The sequence below is a fragment of the Petromyzon marinus genome, chromosome 53 (assembly GCF_048934315.1).
Source record: "Petromyzon marinus isolate PM22_M1 ecotype Great Lakes invasive population chromosome 53, UKy_Petmar_22M1.pri1.0, whole genome shotgun sequence".
Taxonomy (NCBI): domain Eukaryota; kingdom Metazoa; phylum Chordata; class Hyperoartia; order Petromyzontiformes; family Petromyzontidae; genus Petromyzon; species Petromyzon marinus.
Window position 1 is genome coordinate 3,193,158 of NC_133719.1, and position 23,508 is coordinate 3,216,665.

Below are 23,508 nucleotides of genomic sequence, written 5' to 3' on the forward strand. Positions count from 1 at the left end.
AGACTGTCATGGTTGTATGTACAGTAGACAATGCACTTAGACAGTCATGGTTGTATGTACAGTAGACAATGCATTTAGACTGTCATGGTTTTAAGTACAGTAGACAATGCATTTAGACTGGCATGGCTGTATGTACAGTAGACAATGCATTTAGACTGCCATGGTTGTATGTACAGTTGACAATGCATTTAGACTGTCATGGTTGTATGTACAGTAGGCAATGTACTTATACTGTCATGGTTGTATGTACAGTAGACAATGCATTTAGACTGTGATGGTTGTATGTACAGTAGACAATGCACTTAGACTGTCATGGTTGTATGTACAGTAGACAATGCACTTAGACTGTCATGGCCGTACGTACAGTAGACAATGTATTTAGACTGTCATGGATGTGTGTACAGTAGACATTGCATTTAGACTGTCATGGCTGTATGTACAGTAGACAATGCATTTAGACTGTCATGGTTGTATGTACAGTAGACAAAGCATTTAGACTGTCATGGTTGTATGTACAGTAGACAATGCACTTAGACTGTCGTGGTTGTAACTACAGTAGACAATGCATTTAGACTGGCATGGTTGTATGTACAGTAGACAATGCATTTAGACTGTGATGGTTGTGTGTACAGTAGACAATGCATTTAGACTGTCATGGTTTTAAGTACAGTAGCCAATACATTTAGACTGGAATGGTTGTATGTACAGTAAACAATGCATTTAGACTGTGATGGTTGTGTGTACACTAGACAATGCATTTAGACTGTCATGGTTGTATGTACAGTAGACAATGTACTTAGACTGTGATGGTTGTATGTACACTAGACAATGCATTTAGACTGTCATGGTTGTATGTACAGTAGACAATGCACTTAGACTGTCATGGTTGTATGTACAGTAGACAATGCACTTAGACTGTCATGGTTGTATGTACAGTCGACAATTCATTTAGACTGTGATGGTTGTATGTACAGTAGACAATGCATTAGACTGTCATGCTTGTACGTACAGTAGCCAATGCATTTAGACTGGCATGGTTGTATGTACAGTAAACAATGCATTTAGACTGTGATGGTTGTGTGTACACTAGACAATGCATTTAGACTGTCATGGTTGTATGTACAGTAGACAATGTACTTAGACTGTGATGGTTGTATGTACACTAGACAATGCATTTAGACTGTCATGGCTGTATGTACAGTAGACAATGCACTTAGACTGTCATGGTTGTATGTACAGTAGACAATGCACTTAGACTGTTATGGTTGTATGTACAGTAGACAATGCACTTAGACTGTCATGGCTGTATGTACAGTAGACAATGCACTTAGACTGTCATTGTTGTATGTACAGTATACAATGCATTTAGACCGTGATGGTTGTATGTACAGTAGACAATGCACTTAGACTGTCATGCTTGTACGTACACTAGACAATGCATTTAGACTGTCATGGTTGTATGTACAGTAGACAATGCACTTAGACTGTCATGGTTGTATGTACAGTAGACAATGCACTTAGACTGTCATGGTTGTATGTACAGTCGACAATTCATTTAGACTGTGATGGTTGTATGTACAGTAGACAATGCACTTAGACTGTCATGCTTGTACGTACAGTAGACAATGCACTTAGACTGTCATGGCTGTATGTACAGTAGACAATGCATTTAGACTGTCATGGTTGTATGTACAGTAGACAATGCATTTAGACTGTCAGGGTTGTATGTACAGTAGACAATACATTTCGATTGTCATGGTTGTATGCACATTAGACAATGTACTTAGTGTCATGGTTGTATGTACAGTAGACAATGCATTTAGACTGTGATGGTTGTATGTACAGTAGACAATGCATTTAAACTGTCATGGTTGTATGTACAGTAGACAATGCACTTAGACTGTCATGGTTTTAAGTACAGTAGCCAATGCATTTAGACTGGCATGGTTGTATGTACAGTAAACAATGCATTTAGACTGTGATGGTTGTGTGTACACTAGACAATGCATTTAGACTGTCATGGTTGTATGTACAGTAGACAATGTACTTAGACTGTGATGGTTGTATGTACACTAGACAATGCATTTAGACTGTCATGGCTGTATGTACAGTATACAATGCACTTAGACTGTCATGGTTGTATGTACAGTAGACAATGCACTTAGACTGTTATGGTTGTATGTACAGTAGACAATGCACTTAGACTGTCATGGCTGTATGTACAGTATACAATGCATTTAGACCGTGATGGTTGTATGTACAGTAGACAATGCACTTAGACTGTCATGCTTGTACGTACACTAGACAATGCATTTAGACTGTCATGGTTGTATGTACAGTAGACAATGCACTTAGACTGTCATGGTTGTATGTACAGTAGACAATGCACTTAGACTGTCATGGTTGTATGTACAGTCGACAATTCATTTAGACTGTGATGGTTGTATGTACAGTAGACAATGCACTTAGACTGTCATGCTTGTACGTACAGTAGACAATGCACTTAGACTGTCATGGCTGTATGTACAGTAGACAATGCATTTAGACTGTCATGGTTGTATGTACAGTAGACAATGCATTTAGACTGTCAGGGTTGTATGTACAGTAGACAATACATTTCGATTGTCATGGTTGTATGCACATTAGACAATGTACTTAGTGTCATGGTTGTATGTACAGTAGACAATGCATTTAGACTGTGATGGTTGTATGTACAGTAGACAATGCATTTAAACTGTCATGGTTGTATGTACAGTAGACAATGCACTTAGACTGTCATGGTTTTAAGTACAGTAGCCAATGCATTTAGACTGGCATGGTTGTATGTACAGTAAACAATGCATTTAGACTGTGATGGTTGTGTGTACACTAGACAATGCATTTAGACTGTCATGGTTGTATGTACAGTAGACAATGTACTTAGACTGTGATGGTTGTATGTACACTAGACAATGCATTTAGACTGCCATGGTTGTATGTACAGTTGACAATGCATTTAGACTGTCATGGTTGTATGTACATTAGGCAATGTACTTAGACTGTCATGGTTGTATGTACAGTAGACAATGCATTTAGACTGTGATGGTTGTATGTACAGTAGACAATGCACTTAGACTGTCATGGCTGTATGTACAGTCGACAATGCACTTAGACTGTCATGGTTGTATGTACAGTAGACAATGCATTTAGACTGTCATGGCTGTATGTACAGTAGACAATGCATTTAGACTGCCATGGTTGTATGTACAGTTGACAATGCATTTAGACTGTCATGGTTGTATGTACATTAGGCAATGTACTTAGACTGTCATGGTTGTATGTACAGTAGACAATGCATTTAGACTGTGATGGTTGTATGTACAGTAGACAATGCATTTAAACTGTCATGGTTGTATGTACAGTAGACAATGCACTTAGACTGTCATGGTTTTAAGTACAGTAGCCAATGCATTTAGACTGGCATGGTTGTATGTACAGTAAACAATGCATTTAGACTGTGATGGTTGTGTGTACACTAGACAATGCATTTAGACTGTCATGGTTGTATGTACAGTAGACAATGTACTTAGACTGTGATGGTTGTATGTACACTAGACAATGCATTTAGACTGTCATGGCTGTATGTACAGTAGACAATGCACTTAGACTGTCATGGTTGTATGTACAGTAGACAATGCACTTAGACTGTTATGGTTGTATGTACAGTAGACAATGCACTTAGACTGTCATGGCTGTATGTACAGTAGACAATGCACTTAGACTGTCATTGTTGTATGTACAGTATACAATGCATTTAGACCGTGATGGTTGTATGTACAGTAGACAATGCACTTAGACTGTCATGCTTGTACGTACACTAGACAATGCATTTAGACTGTCATGGTTGTATGTACAGTAGACAATGCACTTAGACTGTCATGGTTGTATGTACAGTAGACAATGCACTTAGACTGTCATGGTTGTATGTACAGTCGACAATTCATTTAGACTGTCATGGTTGTATGTACAGTAGACAATGCATTTAGACTGTCATGATTGTATGTACAGTAGGCAATGCACTTAGACGGGCATGGTTGTATGTACAGTCGACAATGCATTTAGACTGTCATGGTTGTAACTACAGTAGCCAATGCATTTAGACTGGCATGGTTGTATGTACAGTAGACAATGCACTTAGACTGTGATGGTTGCATGTACAGTAGACAATGCACTTAGACTGTCATGGTTGTATGTACAGTAGACAATGCACTTAGACAGTCATGGTTGTATGTACAGTAGACAATGCATTTAGACTGTCATGGTTTTAAGTACAGTAGACAATGCATTTAGACTGGCATGGCTGTATGTACAGTAGACAATGCATTTAGACTGCCATGGTTGTATGTACAGTTGACAATGCATTTAGACTGTCATGGTTGTATGTACAGTAGGCAATGTACTTATACTGTCATGGTTGTATGTACAGTAGACAATGCATTTAGACTGTGATGGTTGTATGTACAGTAGACAATGCACTTAGACTGTCATGGTTGTATGTACAGTAGACAATGCACTTAGACTGTCATGGCCGTACGTACAGTAGACAATGTATTTAGACTGTCATGGATGTGTGTACAGTAGACATTGCATTTAGACTGTCATGGCTGTATGTACAGTAGACAATGCATTTAGACTGTCATGGTTGTATGTACAGTAGACAAAGCATTTAGACTGTCATGGTTGTATGTACAGTAGACAATGCACTTAGACTGTCGTGGTTGTAACTACAGTAGACAATGCATTTAGACTGGCATGGTTGTATGTACAGTAGACAATGCATTTAGACTGTGATGGTTGTGTGTACAGTAGACAATGCATTTAGACTGTCATGGTTTTAAGTACAGTAGCCAATACATTTAGACTGGAATGGTTGTATGTACAGTAAACAATGCATTTAGACTGTGATGGTTGTGTGTACACTAGACAATGCATTTAGACTGTCATGGTTGTATGTACAGTAGACAATGTACTTAGACTGTGATGGTTGTATGTACACTAGACAATGCATTTAGACTGTCATGGTTGTATGTACAGTAGACAATGCACTTAGACTGTCATGGTTGTATGTACAGTAGACAATGCACTTAGACTGTCATGGTTGTATGTACAGTCGACAATTCATTTAGACTGTGATGGTTGTATGTACAGTAGACAATGCATTAGACTGTCATGCTTGTACGTACAGTAGCCAATGCATTTAGACTGGCATGGTTGTATGTACAGTAAACAATGCATTTAGACTGTGATGGTTGTGTGTACACTAGACAATGCATTTAGACTGTCATGGTTGTATGTACAGTAGACAATGTACTTAGACTGTGATGGTTGTATGTACACTAGACAATGCATTTAGACTGTCATGGCTGTATGTACAGTAGACAATGCACTTAGACTGTCATGGTTGTATGTACAGTAGACAATGCACTTAGACTGTTATGGTTGTATGTACAGTAGACAATGCACTTAGACTGTCATGGCTGTATGTACAGTAGACAATGCACTTAGACTGTCATTGTTGTATGTACAGTATACAATGCATTTAGACCGTGATGGTTGTATGTACAGTAGACAATGCACTTAGACTGTCATGCTTGTACGTACACTAGACAATGCATTTAGACTGTCATGGTTGTATGTACAGTAGACAATGCACTTAGACTGTCATGGTTGTATGTACAGTAGACAATGCACTTAGACTGTCATGGTTGTATGTACAGTCGACAATTCATTTAGACTGTGATGGTTGTATGTACAGTAGACAATGCACTTAGACTGTCATGCTTGTACGTACAGTAGACAATGCACTTAGACTGTCATGGCTGTATGTACAGTAGACAATGCATTTAGACTGTCATGGTTGTATGTACAGTAGACAATGCATTTAGACTGTCAGGGTTGTATGTACAGTAGACAATACATTTCGATTGTCATGGTTGTATGCACATTAGACAATGTACTTAGTGTCATGGTTGTATGTACAGTAGACAATGCATTTAGACTGTGATGGTTGTATGTACAGTAGACAATGCATTTAAACTGTCATGGTTGTATGTACAGTAGACAATGCACTTAGACTGTCATGGTTTTAAGTACAGTAGCCAATGCATTTAGACTGGCATGGTTGTATGTACAGTAAACAATGCATTTAGACTGTGATGGTTGTGTGTACACTAGACAATGCATTTAGACTGTCATGGTTGTATGTACAGTAGACAATGTACTTAGACTGTGATGGTTGTATGTACACTAGACAATGCATTTAGACTGTCATGGCTGTATGTACAGTATACAATGCACTTAGACTGTCATGGTTGTATGTACAGTAGACAATGCACTTAGACTGTTATGGTTGTATGTACAGTAGACAATGCACTTAGACTGTCATGGCTGTATGTACAGTATACAATGCATTTAGACCGTGATGGTTGTATGTACAGTAGACAATGCACTTAGACTGTCATGCTTGTACGTACACTAGACAATGCATTTAGACTGTCATGGTTGTATGTACAGTAGACAATGCACTTAGACTGTCATGGTTGTATGTACAGTAGACAATGCACTTAGACTGTCATGGTTGTATGTACAGTCGACAATTCATTTAGACTGTGATGGTTGTATGTACAGTAGACAATGCACTTAGACTGTCATGCTTGTACGTACAGTAGACAATGCACTTAGACTGTCATGGCTGTATGTACAGTAGACAATGCATTTAGACTGTCATGGTTGTATGTACAGTAGACAATGCATTTAGACTGTCAGGGTTGTATGTACAGTAGACAATACATTTCGATTGTCATGGTTGTATGCACATTAGACAATGTACTTAGTGTCATGGTTGTATGTACAGTAGACAATGCATTTAGACTGTGATGGTTGTATGTACAGTAGACAATGCATTTAAACTGTCATGGTTGTATGTACAGTAGACAATGCACTTAGACTGTCATGGTTTTAAGTACAGTAGCCAATGCATTTAGACTGGCATGGTTGTATGTACAGTAAACAATGCATTTAGACTGTGATGGTTGTGTGTACACTAGACAATGCATTTAGACTGTCATGGTTGTATGTACAGTAGACAATGTACTTAGACTGTGATGGTTGTATGTACACTAGACAATGCATTTAGACTGCCATGGTTGTATGTACAGTTGACAATGCATTTAGACTGTCATGGTTGTATGTACATTAGGCAATGTACTTAGACTGTCATGGTTGTATGTACAGTAGACAATGCATTTAGACTGTGATGGTTGTATGTACAGTAGACAATGCACTTAGACTGTCATGGCTGTATGTACAGTCGACAATGCACTTAGACTGTCATGGTTGTATGTACAGTAGACAATGCATTTAGACTGTCATGGCTGTATGTACAGTAGACAATGCATTTAGACTGCCATGGTTGTATGTACAGTTGACAATGCATTTAGACTGTCATGGTTGTATGTACATTAGGCAATGTACTTAGACTGTCATGGTTGTATGTACAGTAGACAATGCATTTAGACTGTGATGGTTGTATGTACAGTAGACAATGCATTTAAACTGTCATGGTTGTATGTACAGTAGACAATGCACTTAGACTGTCATGGTTTTAAGTACAGTAGCCAATGCATTTAGACTGGCATGGTTGTATGTACAGTAAACAATGCATTTAGACTGTGATGGTTGTGTGTACACTAGACAATGCATTTAGACTGTCATGGTTGTATGTACAGTAGACAATGTACTTAGACTGTGATGGTTGTATGTACACTAGACAATGCATTTAGACTGTCATGGCTGTATGTACAGTAGACAATGCACTTAGACTGTCATGGTTGTATGTACAGTAGACAATGCACTTAGACTGTTATGGTTGTATGTACAGTAGACAATGCACTTAGACTGTCATGGCTGTATGTACAGTAGACAATGCACTTAGACTGTCATTGTTGTATGTACAGTATACAATGCATTTAGACCGTGATGGTTGTATGTACAGTAGACAATGCACTTAGACTGTCATGCTTGTACGTACACTAGACAATGCATTTAGACTGTCATGGTTGTATGTACAGTAGACAATGCACTTAGACTGTCATGGTTGTATGTACAGTAGACAATGCACTTAGACTGTCATGGTTGTATGTACAGTCGACAATTCATTTAGACTGTGATGGTTGTATGTACAGTAGACAATGCACTTAGACTGTCATGCTTGTACGTACAGTAGACAATGCACTTAGACTGTCATGGCTGTATGTACAGTAGACAATGCATTTAGACTGTCATGGTTGTATGTACAGTAGACAATGCATTTAGACTGTCAGGGTTGTATGTACAGTAGACAATACATTTCGATTGTCATGGTTGTATGCACATTAGACAATGTACTTAGTGTCATGGTTGTATGTACAGTAGACAATGCATTTAGACTGTGATGGTTGTATGTACAGTAGACAATGCATTTAAACTGTCATGGTTGTATGTACAGTAGACAATGCACTTAGACTGTCATGGTTTTAAGTACAGTAGCCAATGCATTTAGACTGGCATGGTTGTATGTACAGTAAACAATGCATTTAGACTGTGATGGTTGTGTGTACACTAGACAATGCATTTAGACTGTGATGGTTGTATGTACACTAGACAATGCATTTAGACTGCCATGGTTGTATGTACAGTTGACAATGCATTTAGACTGTCATGGTTGTATGTACATTAGGCAATGTACTTAGACTGTCATGGTTGTATGTACAGTAGACAATGCATTTAGACTGTGATGGTTGTATGTACAGTAGACAATGCACTTAGACTGTCATGGCTGTATGTACAGTCGACAATGCACTTAGACTGTCATGGTTGTATGTACAGTAGACAATGCATTTAGACTGTCATGGCTGTATGTACAGTAGACAATGCATTTAGACTGCCATGGTTGTATGTACAGTTGACAATGCATTTAGACTGTCATGGTTGTATGTACATTAGGCAATGTACTTAGACTGTCATGGTTGTATGTACAGTAGACAATGCATTTAGACTGTGATGGTTGTATGTACAGTAGACAATGCACTTAGACTGTCATGGTTGTATGTACAGTAGATAATGCACTTAGACTGTCATGGTTGTATGTACAGTAGACAATGCATTTAGACTGTCATGGCTGTATGTACAGTAGACAATGCATTTAGACTGCCATGGTTGTATGTACAGTTGACAATACATTTAGACTGTCATGGTTGTATGTACAGTAGGCAATGTACTTAGACTGTCATGGTTGTATGTACAGTAGACAATGCATTTAGACTGATGGTTGTATGTACAGTAGACAATGCACTTAGACTGTCATGGTTGTATGTACAGTAGACAATGCATTTAGACTGTCATGATTGTATGTACAGTAGGCAATGCACTTAGACGGGCATGGTTGTATGTACAGTCGACAATGCATTTAGACTGTCATGGTTGTAACTACAGTAGCCAATGCATTTAGACTGGCATGGTTGTATGTACAGTAGACAATGCACTTAGACTGTGATGGTTGCATGTACAGTAGACAATGCACTTAGACTGTCATGGCTGTATGTACAGTAGACAATGCACTTAGACTGTCATGGTTGTATGTACAGTAGACAATGCACTTAGACTGTCGTGGTTGTAACTACAGTAGGCAATGCACTTAGACTGTCATGGCTGTATGTACAGTAGACAATGCATTTAGACTGTCATGGTTGTATGTACAGTAGACAATGCATTTAGACTGTCAGGGTTGTATGTACAGTAGACAATACATTTCGACTGTCATGGTTGTATGTACATTAGACAATGTACTTAGTGTCATGGTTGTATGTACAGTAGACAATGCATTTAGACTGTGATGGTTGTATGTACAGTAGACAATGCATTTAAACTGTCATGGTTGTATGTACAGTAGACAATGCACTTAGACTGTCATGGCTGTATGTACAGTAGACAATACATTTCGACTGTCATGGCCGTACGTACAGTAGACAATCTATTTAGACTGTCATGGTTATGTGTACAGTAGACAATGCATTTAGACTGTCATAGTTGTATGTACAGTAGAAAAAGCATTTAGACTGTCATGGTTGTATGTACAGTAGACAATGCATTTAGACTGTCATGGCTGTATGTACAGTAGACATTGCATTTAGACTGCCATGGTTGTATGTACAGTTGACAATGCATTTAGACTGTCATGGTTGTATGTACAGTAGGCAATGTACTTAGACTGTCATGGTTGTATGTACAGTAGACAATGCATTTAGACTGTGATGGTTGTATGTACAGTAGACAATGCACTTAGATTGTCATGGTTGTATGTACAGTAGACAATGCATTTAGACTGTCATGGTTGTATGTACAGTAGGCAATGCGTTTAGACTGTCATGGTTGTATGTACAGTAGACAATGCATTTATACTGTGATGGTTGTATGTACAGTCGACAATGCATTTAGACTGTCATGGTTGTAACTACAGTAGCCAATGCATTTAGACTGGCATGGTTGTATGTACAGTAGACAATGCACTTAGACTGTGATGGTTGCATGTACAGTAGACAATGCACTTAGACTGTCATGGTTGTATGTACAGTAGACAATGCACTTAGACTGTCATGGTTGTATGTACAGTAGACAATGCATTTAGACTGTCATGGTTTTAAGTACAGTAGCCAATGCATTTAGACTGGCATGGTTGTATGTACAGTAAACAATGCATTTAGACTGTGATGGTTGTATGTACAGTAGACAATGCATTTAGACTGTCATAGTTGTATGTACAGTAGACAATGTACTTAGACTGTGATGGTTGTATGTACACTAGACAAAGCATTTAGACTGTCATGGTTGTATGTACAGGAGACAATGCACTTAGACTGTCATGGTTGTATGTACAGTAGACACTGCATTTAGACTGTCATGGTTGTATGTACAGTAGACAATGTACTTAGACTGTCATGGTTGTATGTACAGTATACAATGCATTTAGACCGTGATGGTTGTATGTACAGTAGACAATGCACTTAGACTGTCATGCTTGTACGTACAGTAGACAATGCACTTAGACTGTCATGGCTGTATGTACAGTAGACAATGCACTTAGACTGTGATGGTTGCATGTACAGTAGACAATGCACTTAGACTGTCATGGTTGTATGTACAGTAGACAATGCACTTAGACTGTCATGGTTGTATGTACAGTAGACAATGCATTTAGACTGTCATGGTTTTAAGTACAGTAGCCAATGCATTTAGACTGGCATGGTTGTATGTACAGTAAACAATGCATTTAGATTGTGATGGTTGTATGTACAGTAGACAATGCATTTAGACTGTCATAGTTGTATGTGCAGTAGACAATGTACTTAGACTGTGATGGTTGTATGTACACTAGACAAAGCATTTAGACTGTCATGGTTGTATGTACAGTAGACAATGCACTTAGACTGTCATGGTTGTATGTACAGTAGACAATGTATTTAGACTGTCATGGTTGTATGTACAGTAGACAATGTACTTAGACTGTCATGGTTGTATGTACAGTATACAATGCATTTAGACCGTGATGGTTGTATGTACAGTAGACAATGCACTTAGACTGTCATGCTTGTACGTACAGTAGACAATGCACTTAGACTGTCATGGCTGTATGTACAGTAGACAATGCACTTAGACTGCCATGGTTGTATGTACAGTTGACAATGCATTTAGACTGTCATGGTTGTATGTACAGTAGGCAATGTACTTATACTGTCATGGTTGTATGTACAGTAGACAATGTATTTAGACTGTCATGGTTGTATGTACAGTAGACAATGTACTTAGACTGTCATGGTTGTATGTACAGTATACAATGCATTTAGACCGTGATGGTTGTATGTACAGTAGACAATGCACTTAGATTGTCATGCTTGTATGTACAGTAGACAATGCATTTAGACTGTCATGGCTGTATGTACAGTAGACAATGCATTTAGACTGCCATGGTTGTATGTACAGTTGACAATGCATTTAGACTGTCATGGTTGTATGTACAGTAGGCAATGCACTTATACTGTCATGGTTGTATGTACAGTAGACAATGCATTTAGACTGTGATGGTTGTATGTACAGTAGACAATGCACTTAGACTGTCATGGTTGTATGTACAGTACACAATGCATTTAGACTGTAATGGTTGTATGTACAGTAGACAGTACATTTCGTCTGTCATGGCCGTATGTACAGTAGACAATGTATTTAGACTGTCATGGATGTGTGTACAGTAGACAATGCATTTAGACTGTCATGGCTGTATGTACAGTAGACAATGCATTTAGACTGTCATGGTTGTATGTACAGTAGACAATGCATTTAGACTGTCATGGTTGTATGTACAGTAGACAAAGCATTTAGACTGTCATGGTTGTATGTACAGTAGACAATGCACTTAGACTGTCGTGGTTGTAACTACAGTAGACAATGCATTTAGACTGGCATGGTTGTATGTACACTAGACAATGCATTTAGACTGTCATGGTTGTATGTACAGTAGACAATGCACTTAGACTGTCATGGTTGTATGTACAGTAGCCAATGCATTTAGACTGGAATGGTTGTATGTACAGTAAACAATGCATTTAGACTGTGATGGTTGTGTGTACACTAGACAATGCATTTAGACTGTCATGCTTGTATGTACAGTAGACAATGTACTTAGACTGTGATGGTTGTATGTACACTAGACAATGCATTTAGACTGTCATGGTTGTATGTACAGTAGACAATGCACTTAGACTGTCATGGTTGTATGTACAGTAGACAATGCACTTAGACTGTCATGGTTGTATGTACAGTAGACAATGCATTTAGACTGTGATGGTTGTATGTACAGTAGACAATGCACTTAGACTGTCATGCTTGTACGTACAGTAGACAATGCACTTAGACTGTCATGGCTGTATATACAGTAGACAATGCATTTAGACTGTCATGGTTGTATGTACAGTAGACAATGCATTTAGACTGTCAGGGTTGTATGTACAGTAGACAATACATTTCGACTGTCATGGTTGTATGTACATTAGACAATGTACTTAGTGTCATGGTTGTATGTACAGTAGACAATGCATTTAGACTGTGATGGTTGTATGTACAGTAGACAATGCACTTAGACTGTCATGGTTGTATGTACAGTAGACAATGCATTTAGACTGTCATGGTTGTATGTACAGTAGACAATGCATTTAGACTGTCATGGTTGTATGTACAGTAGACAATGCATTTAGACTGTCATGGTTGTATGTACAGTAGACAAAGCATTTAGACTGTCATGGTTGTATGTACAGTAGACAATGCACTTAGACTGTCGTGGTTGTAACTACAGTAGACAATGCATTTAGACTGGCATGGTTGTATGTACAGTAGACAATGCATTTAGACTGTCAGGGTTGTATGTACAGTAGACAATACATTTCGACTGTCATGGTTGTATGTACATTAGACAATGTACTTAGTGTCATGGTTGTATGTACAGTAGACAATGCATTTAGACTGTGATGGTTGTATGTACAGTAGACAATGCACTTAGACTGTCATGGTTGTATGTACAGTAGACAATGCATTTAGACTGTCATGGTTGTATGTACAGTAGACAATGCATTTAGACTGTCATGGTTGTATGTACAGTAGACAATGCATTTAGACTGTCATGGTTGTATGTACAGTAGACAAAGCATTTAGACTGTCATGGTTGTATGTACAGTAGACAATGCACTTAGACTGTCGTGGTTGTAACTACAGTAGACAATGCATTTAGACTGGCATGGTTGTATGTACAGTAGACAATGCATTTAGACTGTGATGGTTGTGTGTACAGTAGACAATGCATTTAGACTGTCATGGTTTTAAGTACAGTAGCCAATGCATTTAGACTGGAATGGTTGTATGTACAGCAAACAATGCATTTAGACTGTGATGGTTGTGTGTACACTAGACAATGCATTTAGACTGTCATGGTTGTATGTACAGTAGACAATGTACTTAGACTGTGATGGTTGTATGTACACTAGACAATGCATTTAGACTGTCATGGTTGTATGTACAGTAGACAATGCACTTAGACTGTCATGGTTGTATGTACAGTAGACAATGCACTTAGACTGTCATGGTTGTATGTACAGTAGACAATGCATTTAGACTGTGATGGTTGTATGTACAGTAGACAATGCACTTAGACTGTCATGCTTGTACGTACAGTAGACAATGCACTTAGACTGTCATGGCTGTATATACAGTAGACAATGCATTTAGACTGTCATGGTTGTACGTACAGTAGACAATGCACTTAGACTGTCATGGTTGTATGTACAGTAGACAATGCACTTAGACTGTCATGGTTGTATGTACGGTAGACAATGCATTTAGACTGTGATGGTTGTATGTACAGTAGACAATGCACTTAGACTGTCATGCTTGTACGTACAGTAGACAATGCACTTTGACTGTCATGGCTGTATATACAGTAGACAATGCATTTAGACTGTCATGGTTGTATGTACAGTAGACAATGCATTTAGACTGTCAGGGTTGTATGTACAGTAGACAATACATTTCGACTGTCATGGTTGTATGTACATTAGACAATGTACTTGGTGTCATGGTTGTATGTACAGTAGACAATGCATTTAGACTGTGATGGTTGTATGTACAGTAGATAATGCATTTAGACTGTCATGGTTGTATGTACAGTAGACAATACATTTCGACTGTCATGGCCGTACGTACAGTAGACAATCTATTTAGACTGTCATGGTTATGTGTACAGTAGACAATGCATTTAGACTGTCATAGTTGTATGTACAGTAGAAAAAGCATTTAGACTGTCATGGTTGTATGTACAGTAGACAATGCACTTAGACTGTCGTGGTTGTATGTACAGTAGACAATGCACTTAGACTGTCATGCTTGTACGTACAGTAGACAATGCACTTTGACTGTCATGGCTGTATATACAGTAGACAATGCATTTAGACTGTCATGGTTGTATGTACAGTAGACAATGCATTTAGACTGTCAGGGTTGTATGTACAGTAGACAATACATTTCGACTGTCATGGTTGTATGTACATTAGACAATGTACTTGGTGTCATGGTTGTATGTACAGTAGACAATGCATTTAGACTGCCATGGTTGTATGTACAGTTGACAATGCATTTAGACTGTCATGGTTGTATGTACAGTAGGCAATGCACTTATACTGTCATGGTTGTATGTACAGTAGACAATGCATTTAGACTGTGATGGTTGTATGTACAGTAGACAATGCACTTAGACTGTCATGGTTGTATGTACAGTACACAATGCATTTAGACTGTAATGGTTGTATGTACAGTAGACAGTACATTTCGTCTGTCATGGCCGTATGTACAGTAGACAATGTATTTAGACTGTCATGGATGTGTGTACAGTAGACAATGCATTTAGACTGTCATGGCTGTATGTACAGTAGACAATGCATTTAGACTGTCATGGTTGTATGTACAGTAGACAATGCATTTAGACTGTCATGGTTGTATGTACAGTAGACAAAGCATTTAGACTGTCATGGTTGTATGTACAGTAGACAATGCACTTAGACTGTCGTGGTTGTAACTACAGTAGACAATGCATTTAGACTGGCATGGTTGTATGTACACTAGACAATGCATTTAGACTGTCATGGTTGTATGTACAGTAGACAATGCACTTAGACTGTCATGGTTGTATGTACAGTAGCCAATGCATTTAGACTGGAATGGTTGTATGTACAGTAAACAATGCATTTAGACTGTGATGGTTGTGTGTACACTAGACAATGCATTTAGACTGTCATGCTTGTATGTACAGTAGACAATGTACTTAGACTGTGATGGTTGTATGTACACTAGACAATGCATTTAGACTGTCATGGTTGTATGTACAGTAGACAATGCACTTAGACTGTCATGGTTGTATGTACAGTAGACAATGCACTTAGACTGTCATGGTTGTATGTACAGTAGACAATGCATTTAGACTGTGATGGTTGTATGTACAGTAGACAATGCACTTAGACTGTCATGCTTGTACGTACAGTAGACAATGCACTTAGACTGTCATGGCTGTATATACAGTAGACAATGCATTTAGACTGTCATGGTTGTATGTACAGTAGACAATGCATTTAGACTGTCAGGGTTGTATGTACAGTAGACAATACATTTCGACTGTCATGGTTGTATGTACATTAGACAATGTACTTAGTGTCATGGTTGTATGTACAGTAGACAATGCATTTAGACTGTGATGGTTGTATGTACAGTAGACAATGCACTTAGACTGTCATGGTTGTATGTACAGTAGACAATGCATTTAGACTGTCATGGTTGTATGTACAGTAGACAATGCATTTAGACTGTCATGGTTGTATGTACAGTAGACAATGCATTTAGACTGTCATGGTTGTATGTACAGTAGACAAAGCATTTAGACTGTCATGGTTGTATGTACAGTAGACAATGCACTTAGACTGTCGTGGTTGTAACTACAGTAGACAATGCATTTAGACTGGCATGGTTGTATGTACAGTAGACAATGCATTTAGACTGTCAGGGTTGTATGTACAGTAGACAATACATTTCGACTGTCATGGTTGTATGTACATTAGACAATGTACTTAGTGTCATGGTTGTATGTACAGTAGACAATGCATTTAGACTGTGATGGTTGTATGTACAGTAGACAATGCACTTAGACTGTCATGGTTGTATGTACAGTAGACAATGCATTTAGACTGTCATGGTTGTATGTACAGTAGACAATGCATTTAGACTGTCATGGTTGTATGTACAGTAGACAATGCATTTAGACTGTCATGGTTGTATGTACAGTAGACAAAGCATTTAGACTGTCATGGTTGTATGTACAGTAGACAATGCACTTAGACTGTCGTGGTTGTAACTACAGTAGACAATGCATTTAGACTGGCATGGTTGTATGTACAGTAGACAATGCATTTAGACTGTGATGGTTGTGTGTACAGTAGACAATGCATTTAGACTGTCATGGTTTTAAGTACAGTAGCCAATGCATTTAGACTGGAATGGTTGTATGTACAGCAAACAATGCATTTAGACTGTGATGGTTGTGTGTACACTAGACAATGCATTTAGACTGTCATGGTTGTATGTACAGTAGACAATGTACTTAGACTGTGATGGTTGTATGTACACTAGACAATGCATTTAGACTGTCATGGTTGTATGTACAGTAGACAATGCACTTAGACTGTCATGGTTGTATGTACAGTAGACAATGCACTTAGACTGTCATGGTTGTATGTACAGTAGACAATGCATTTAGACTGTGATGGTTGTATGTACAGTAGACAATGCACTTAGACTGTCATGCTTGTACGTACAGTAGACAATGCACTTAGACTGTCATGGCTGTATATACAGTAGACAATGCATTTAGACTGTCATGGTTGTACGTACAGTAGACAATGCACTTAGACTGTCATGGTTGTATGTACAGTAGACAATGCACTTAGACTGTCATGGTTGTATGTACGGTAGACAATGCATTTAGACTGTGATGGTTGTATGTACAGTAGACAATGCACTTAGACTGTCATGCTTGTACGTACAGTAGACAATGCACTTTGACTGTCATGGCTGTATATACAGTAGACAATGCATTTAGACTGTCATGGTTGTATGTACAGTAGACAATGCATTTAGACTGTCAGGGTTGTATGTACAGTAGACAATACATTTCGACTGTCATGGTTGTATGTACATTAGACAATGTACTTGGTGTCATGGTTGTATGTACAGTAGACAATGCATTTAGACTGTGATGGTTGTATGTACAGTAGATAATGCATTTAGACTGTCATGGTTGTATGTACAGTAGACAATACATTTCGACTGTCATGGCCGTACGTACAGTAGACAATCTATTTAGACTGTCATGGTTATGTGTACAGTAGACAATGCATTTAGACTGTCATAGTTGTATGTACAGTAGAAAAAGCATTTAGACTGTCATGGTTGTATGTACAGTAGACAATGCACTTAGACTGTCGTGGTTGTATGTACAGTAGACAATGCACTTAGACTGTCATGCTTGTACGTACAGTAGACAATGCACTTTGACTGTCATGGCTGTATATACAGTAGACAATGCATTTAGACTGTCATGGTTGTATGTACAGTAGACAATGCATTTAGACTGTCAGGGTTGTATGTACAGTAGACAATACATTTCGACTGTCATGGTTGTATGTACATTAGACAATGTACTTGGTGTCATGGTTGTATGTACAGTAGACAATGCATTTAGACTGTGATGGTTGTATGTACAGTAGACAATGCATTTAGACTGTCATGGTTGTATGTACAGTAGACAATACATTTCGACTGTCATGGCCGTACGTACAGTAGACAATCTATTTAGACTGTCATGGTTATGTGTACAGTAGACAATGCATTTAGACTGTCATAGTTGTATGTACAGTAGAAAAAGCATTTAGACTGTCATGGTTGTATGTACAGTAGACAATGCACTTAGACTGTCGTGGTTGTAACTACAGTAGACAATGCACTTAGACTGTCATGGTTGTATGTACAGTGGACAATGCACTTAGACTGTCATGGTTGTATGTACAGTAGACAATGCATTTAGACTGTCATGGCTGTATGTACAGTAGACAATGCATTTAGACTGTCATGGTTGTATGTACAGTAGACAAAGCATTTAGACTGTCATGGTTGTATGTACAGTAGACAATGCACTTAGACTGTCGTGGTTGTAACTACAGTAGACAATGCATTTAGACTGTCATGGTTGTATGTACAGTAGACAATGCACTTAGACTGTCATGGTTGTATGTACAGTAGACAATGCATTTAGACTGTCATGGTTGTATGTACAGTAGACAATGCATTTAGACTGTCGTGGTTGTATGTACAGTAGACAGTGTACTTAGACTGTCATGGTTGTATGTACAGTCGACAATGCATTTAGACTGTCATGGTTGTATTACAGTAGACAATGCACTTAGACTGTCAGGGTTGTATGTACAGTAGACAATGCATTTAGACTGTCAGGGTTGTATGTACAGTAGACAATGCATTTAGACTGTCATGGTTGTATGTACAGTAGACAATGCATTTAGACTGTCATGGTTGTATGTACAGTAGACAGTACATTTCGACTGTCATGGCCGTACGTACAGTAGACAATGTATTTAGACTGTCATGGATGTGTGTACAGTAGACAATGCATTTAGACTGTCAAGGTTGTATGTACAGTAGACAAAGCATTTAGACTGTCATGGTTGTATGTACAGTAGACAATGCACTTAGACTGTCGTGGTTGTAACTACAGTAGACAATGCATTTAGACTGGCATGGTTGTATGTACACTAGACAATGCATTTAGACTGTCATGGTTGTATGTACAGTAGACAATGCACTTAGACTGTCATGGTTGTATGTACAGTAGCCAATGCATTTAGACTGGAATGGTTGTATGTACAGTAAACAATGCATTTAGACTGTGATGGTTGTGTGTACACTAGACAATGCATTTAGACTGTCATGGTTGTATGTACAGTAGACAATGTACTTAGACTGTGATGGTTGTATGTACACTAGACAATGCATTTAGACTGTCATGGTTGTATGTACAGTAGACAATGCACTTAGACTGTCATGGTTGTATGTACAGTAGACAATGCACTTAGACTGTCATGGTTGTATGTACAGTAGACAATGCATTTAGACTGTGATGGTTGTATGTACAGTAGACAATGCACTTAGACTGTCATGCTTGTACGTACAGTAGACAATGCACTTAGACTGTCATGGCTGTATATACAGTAGACAATGCATTTAGACTGTCATGGTTGTATGTACAGTAGACAATGCATTTAGACTGTCAGGGTTGTATGTACAGTAGACAATACATTTCGACTGTCATGGTTGTATGTACATTAGACAATGTACTTAGTGTCATGGTTGTATGTACAGTAGACAATGCATTTAGACTGTGATGGTTGTATGTACAGTAGACAATGCATTTAGACTGTCATGGTTGTATGTACAGTAGACAATGCACTTAGACTGTCATGGCTGTATGTACAGTAGACAATGCATTCAGACTGTCATGGTTGTATGTACAGTAGACAATACATTTCGACTGTCATGGCCGTACGTACAGTAGACAATCTATTTAGACTGTCATGGTTATGTGTACAGTAGACAATGCATTTAGACTGTCATAGTTGTATGTACAGTAGAAAAGCATTTAGACTGTCATGGTTGTATGTACAGTAGACAATGCACTTAGACTGTCATGGTTGTATGTACAGTAGACAATGCATTTAGACTGTGATGATTGTATGTACAGTAGACAATGCATTTAGACTGTCATGGTTGTATGTACAGTAGACAATGCACTTAGACTGTCATGGCTGTATGTACAGTAGACAATGCATTTAGACTGTCATGGTTGTATGTACAGTAGACAATACATTTCGACTGTCATGGCCGTACGTACAGTAGACAATCTATTTAGACTGTCATGGTTATGTGTACAGTAGACAATGCATTTAGACTGTCATAGTTGTATGTACAGTAGAAAAAGCATTTAGACTGTCATGGTTGTATGTACAGTAGACAATGCACTTAGACTGTCGTGGTTGTAACTACAGTAGACAATGCACTTAGACTGTCATGGTTGTATGTACAGTGGACAATGCACTTAGACTGTCATGGTTGTATGTACAGTAGACAATGCATTTAGACTGTCATGGTTGTATGTACAGTAGACAATGCATTTAGACTGTCATGGTTGTATGTACAGTAGACAAAGCATTTAGAATGTCATGGTTGTATGTACAGTAGACAATGCACTTAGACTGTCGTGGTTGTAACTACAGTAGACAATGCATTTAGACTGGCATGGTTGTATGTACAGTAGACAATGCATTTAGACTGTGATGGTTGTGTGTACAGTAGACAATGCATTTAGACTGTCATGGTTTTAAGTACAGTAGCCAATGCATTTAGACTGGAATGGTTGTATGTACAGTAAACAATGCATTTAGACTGTGATGGTTGTGTGTACACTAGACAATGCATTTAGACTGTCATGGTTGTATGTACAGTAGACAATGTACTTAGACTGTGATGGTTGTATGTACACTAGACAATGCATTTAGACTGTCATGGTTGTATGTACAGTAGACAATGCACTTAGACTGTCATGGTTGTATGTACAGTAGACAATGCACTTAGACTGTCATGGTTGTATGTACAGTAGACAATGCATTTAGACTGTGATGGTTGTATGTACAGTAGACAATGCACTTAGACTGTCATGCTTGTACGTACAGTAGACAATGCACTTAGACTGTCATGGCTGTATATACAGTAGACAATGCATTTAGACTGTCATGGTTGTATGTACAGTAGACAATGCATTTAGACTGTCAGGGTTGTATGTACAGTAGACAATACATTTCGACTGTCATGGTTGTATGTACATTAGACAATGTACTTGGTGTCATGGTTGTATGTACAGTAGACAATGCATTTAGACTGTGATGGTTGTATGTACAGTAGACAATGCATTTAGACTGTCATGGTTGTATGTACAGTAGACAATGCACTTAGACTGTCATGGGAGTATGTACAGTAGACAATGCATTTAGACTGTCATGGTTGTATGTACAGTAGACAATACATTTCGACTGTCATGGCCGTACGTACAGTAGACAATCTATTTAGACTGTCATGGTTATGTGTACAGTAGACAATGCATTTAGACTGTCATAGTTGTATGTACAGTAGAAAAAGCATTTAGACTGTCATGGTTGTATGTACAGTAGACAATGCACTTAGACTGTCGTGGTTGTAACTACAGTAGACAATGCACTTAGACTGTCATGGTTGTATGTACAGTGGACAATGCACTTAGACTGTCATGGTTGTATGTACAGTAGACAATGCATTTAGACTGTCATGGCTGTATGTACAGTAGACAATGCATTTAGACTGTCATGGTTGTATGTACAGTAGACAAAGCATTTAGACTGTCATGGTTGTATGTACAGTAGACAATGCACTTAGACTGTCGTGGTTGTAACTACAGTAGACAATGCATTTAGACTGTCATGGTTGTATGTACAGTAGACAATGCACTTAGACTGTCATGGTTGTATGTACAGTAGACAATGCATTTAGACTGTCATGGTTGTATGTACAGTAGACAAAGCATTTAGACTGTCATGGTTGTATGTACAGTAGACAATGTACTTAGACTGTCATGGTTGTATGTACAGTATACAATGCATTTAGACCGTGATGGTTGTATGTACAGTAGACAATGCACTTAGACTGTCATGCTTGTACGTACAGTAGACAATGCACTTAGACTGTCATGGCTGTATGTACAGTAGACAATGCACTTAGACTGTGATGGTTGCATGTACAGTAGACAATGCACTTAGACTGTCATGGTTGTATGTACAGTAGACAATGCACTTAGACTGTCATGGTTGTATGTACAGTAGACAATGCATTTAGACTGTCATGGTTTTAAGTACAGTAGCCAATGCATTTAGACTGGCATGGTTGTATGTACAGTAAACAATGCATTTAGATTGTGATGGTTGTATGTACAGTAGACAATGCATTTAGACTGTCATAGTTGTATGTGCAGTAGACAATGTACTTAGACTGTGATGGTTGTATGTACACTAGACAAAGCATTTAGACTGTCATGGTTGTATGTACAGTAGACAATGCACTTAGACTGTCATGGTTGTATGTACAGTAGACAATGTATTTAGACTGTCATGGTTGTATGTACAGTAGACAATGTACTTAGACTGTCATGGTTGTATGTACAGTATACAATGCATTTAGACCGTGATGGTTGTATGTACAGTAGACAATGCACTTAGACTGTCATGCTTGTACGTACAGTAGACAATGCACTTAGACTGTCATGGCTGTATGTACAGTAGACAATGCACTTAGACTGCCATGGTTGTATGTACAGTTGACAATGCATTTAGACTGTCATGGTTGTATGTACAGTAGGCAATGTACTTATACTGTCATGGTTGTATGTACAGTAGACAATGTATTTAGACTGTCATGGTTGTATGTACAGTAGACAATGTACTTAGACTGTCATGGTTGTATGTACAGTATACAATGCATTTAGACCGTGATGGTTGTATGTACAGTAGACAATGCACTTAGATTGTCATGCTTGTATGTACAGTAGACAATGCATTTAGACTGTCATGGCTGTATGTACAGTAGACAATGCATTTAGACTGCCATGGTTGTATGTACAGTTGACAATGCATTTAGACTGTCATGGTTGTATGTACAGTAGGCAATGCACTTATACTGTCATGGTTGTATGTACAG